Raw genomic sequence first — 3,423 nt, 5'->3', positions numbered from 1 at the left:
TCAGAGCGAAAGACAGTAAACTCGAATGAGCCATGAAAGAGCGGTGCGGGGCCGGTCGGAGCGCACCCTTTTCTCGGTGGCTGGTGGGCGAGAGAGTGCTGCGTCGCCGGCATCGGCGTCGAAAGAAGCCGAGCCAAAAAAAGTTAAAGTACAAACGTGCAAGCATACTAACCTAACCCTAGGTAAGGCATGTCAGAGCGAAAGACAGTAATTTCGAATGAGCCATGAAAGAGCGGTGCGGGGCCGGTCGGAGCGCACCCTTTTCTCGGTGGCTGGCGGGCGAGAGAGTGCTGCGTCGCCGGCATCGGCGTCGAAAGAAGCCGAGCCGAAAAAAGTTAAAGTACAAACGTGCAAGCATACTAACCTAACCCTAGGTAAGGCATGTCAGAGCGAAAGACAGTAATTTCGAATGAGCCAAGAAAGAGCGGTGCGGGGCCGGTCGGAGCGCACCCTTTTCTCGGTGGCTGGCGGGCGAGAAAGTGCTGCGTCGCCGGCATCGGCGTCGAAAGAAGCCGAGCCAAAAAAAGTTAAAGTACAAACGTGCAAGCATACTAACCTAACCCTAGGTAAGGCATGTCAGAGCGAAAGACAGTAATTTCGAATGAGCCATGAAAGAGCGGTGCGGGGCCGGTCGGAGCGCACCCTTTTCTCGGTGGCTGGCGGGCGAGAGAGTGCTGCGTCGCCGGCATCGGCGTCGAAAGAAGCCGAGCCAAAAAAAGTTAAAGTACAAACGTGCAAGCATACTAACCTAACCCTAGGTAAGGCATGTCAGAGCGAAAGACAGTAATTTCGAATGAGCCAAGAAAGAGCGGTGCGGGGCCGGTCGGAGCGCACCCTTTTCTCGGTGGCTGGCGGGCGAGAGAGTGCTGCGTCGCCGGCATCGGCGTCGAAAGAAGCCGAGCCGAAAAAAGTTAAAGTACAAACGCGATGCTAATGAGCGAGCCGTTGTCTCGACTAATATGTAGGGGGCGTTCGATCGAGCGTCTGGCTTGAGCGCTTGTCGGCCTAGCAGAACGGTCGCATTGTTATGCCCGGGTTTTAGGCACCGCTGCAGGCGGCCGGCAGAGCTCTTGTTTGTGCGAAACTGAATGGATCGAGCCCGAGAGAGGGCGAGCAAAGAAAAAACGCAAATCGCTCCGCCTGGCACTGCCGGCGAGAGCGTGGACGTCGCGGCCAGCGACTGTCGAAGCTGAGTACGGCCGCAGGCGATTGCCTCGGTCTTAAACGAATGCGACGAGCACGCGCCGGGCGGCCCAGCAAGGGCCGAGCGCAGCTGTCGCAGCTATCTGGTTGATCCTGCCAGTAGTGATATGCTTGTCTCAAAGATTAAGCCATGCAGGTGCAAGTACGAGTTCTCGTAAAGCGAAACTGCGAATGGCTCATTAAATCAGTCTTGGTTTATTTGGTCTCGTAAGCGAAGTGGATAACTGTGGTAATTCTAGAGCTAATACATGCATTAAGCGCCGACTTCGGGAGGCGCGCTTTTATCAGATCAAAACCGACCGGGTTCGTCCTGTGACGTTTGATGACTCTGGATAACCACGCGGATCGTACGGTCTCTGCACCGACGACGTATCATTCAAGTGTCTGCCCTATCAACTGTCGAAGGTACGCTACGTGCCTACCTTTGTGATAACGGGTAACGGGGAATCAGGGTTCGATTCCGGAGAGGGAGCCTGAGAAACGGCTACCACATCCAAGGAAGGCAGCAGGCGCGCAAATTACCCATTCCCGACACGGGGAGGTAGTGACGAAAAATAACAATACAGGACTCTAACGAGGCCCTGTAATTGGAATGAGTACATCCTAAAACTCTTAACGAGTATCCATTGGAGGGCAAGTCTGGTGCCAGCAGCCGCGGTAATTCCAGCTCCAACAGTGTATGCTAAAGTTGTTGCGGTTGAAAAGCTCGTAGTTGGATTTTGGGCGAGCGCCGCCGGTCCGTCGCAAGGCGTGTCACTGGTTGCGTTCGCCTCACCTTCGGTTCTCCGTCGGTGCTCTTGACTGAGTGTCGGCGGTGGCCGATAAGTTTACTTTGAAAAAATTAGAGTGTTCAAAGCAGGCTGTTCGCCTGCATAGTGTTGCATGGAATAATGGAATAGGACCTCGGTTCTATTTTGTTGGTTTTCGGAGCACGAGGTAATGATTAAGAGGGACAGACGGGGGCGTCCGTACTCTGCCGTTAGAGGTGAAATTCTTGGATCGGCGGAAGACGAACTACTGCGAAAGCATTCGCCAAGAATGTTTTCTTTAATCAAGAGCGAAAGTCAGAGGTTCGAAGACGATCAGATACCGTCCTAGTTCTGACTATAAACGATGCCAACTAGCGATCGGGAGGCGTTACCATGACGACCTTTCCGGCAGCTTCCGGGAAACCAAAGTCTTTGGGTTCCGGGGGAAGTATGGTTGCAAAGCTGAAACTTAAAGGAATTGACGGAAGGGCACCACCAGGAGTGGAGCCTGCGGCTTAATTTGACTCAACACGGGGAAACTCACCCGGCCCGGACACAGGTAGGATTGACAGATTGAGAGCTCTTTCTTGATTCTGTGGGTGGTGGTGCATGGCCGTTCTTAGTTGGTGGAGCGATTTGTCTGGTTAATTCCGATAACGAACGAGACTCTGGCATGCTAAATAGTTACGCGACCTTCTCGGTCGGCGTCTAACTTCTTAGAGGGACTAGTGGCGTTTAGCCACACGAGATTGAGCAATAACAGGTCTGTGATGCCCTTAGATGTCCGGGGCCGCACGCGCGCTACACTGAGTGAAGCAGCGAGTGTCTAACCTAGGCCGAAAGGTCCGGGTAACCCGTTGAACCTCATTCGTGATTGGGATAGGGACTTGCAATTGTTTCCCTTGAACGAGGAATTCCCAGTAAGCGCAAGTCATCAACTTGCGTTGATTACGTCCCTGCCCTTTGTACACACCGCCCGTCGCTACTACCGATTGAATGGTTTAGTGAGATCCTTGGATCGGCCCCGTCGCGGCTGGCAACGGCCGCGTCGGCGTGTCGAGAAGACGATCAAACTTGATCATTTAGAGGAAGTAAAAGTCGTAACAAGGTTTCCGTAGGTGAACCTGCGGAAGGATCATTACCGAAAGTGGTGGTAGGCCCCGGCCGACCGCGCACTTAATTGTCTTTGGGTGCCGCCGAGAGGGCGGCCGTCAATCGGGGTTCCGCCCCGTGCGACACGCGTAACACGTTGGCATAGCAAGGCAGCCGAGTGCGATGGTGGCTTCTGGGCACCGCGCTCGATGTGCCGCCGGCCCAGCCCGGCGGTCGCTCGGCGCCGTTTGTTGGTGTTTTTGTGCAGTTGTTGTCGGTGGTGGTTTTGTGGTCGATCCCACAGTGTGACGTCCGCGCGCTTCGGCGCCGGGCGAAACGTCGAGGACGACTCTTAACGGTGGATCACTCGGCTCGCGAG

General features: G+C 54.6%; 2 non-coding genes across 2 annotated transcripts in view; both read left to right on the top strand.

Moving 5' to 3' along the window:
• Positions 1-1,283: 1,283 nt before the first annotated feature.
• LOC144419453 (small subunit ribosomal RNA) lies at positions 1,284-3,093 on the top strand. The gene has a single exon (XR_013474074.1). It is a non-coding gene; the product is annotated as a small subunit ribosomal RNA (ribosomal RNA).
• Positions 3,094-3,391: 298 nt separating this feature from the next.
• Positions 3,392-3,423, top strand: part of LOC144419425 (5.8S ribosomal RNA) — a 154-nt gene continuing 122 nt past the window's right edge. The window contains exon 1 of the ribosomal RNA XR_013474046.1: positions 3,392-3,423. This exon is cut by the window's right edge and continues 122 nt beyond it. This is a non-coding gene — a ribosomal RNA (5.8S ribosomal RNA).

The sequence above is a fragment of the Styela clava genome, unplaced genomic scaffold (assembly GCF_964204865.1).
Source record: "Styela clava unplaced genomic scaffold, kaStyClav1.hap1.2 HAP1_SCAFFOLD_19, whole genome shotgun sequence".
Lineage (NCBI taxonomy): Eukaryota > Metazoa > Chordata > Ascidiacea > Stolidobranchia > Styelidae > Styela > Styela clava.
This window is presented reverse-complemented; position numbering and strand designations above follow the sequence as displayed.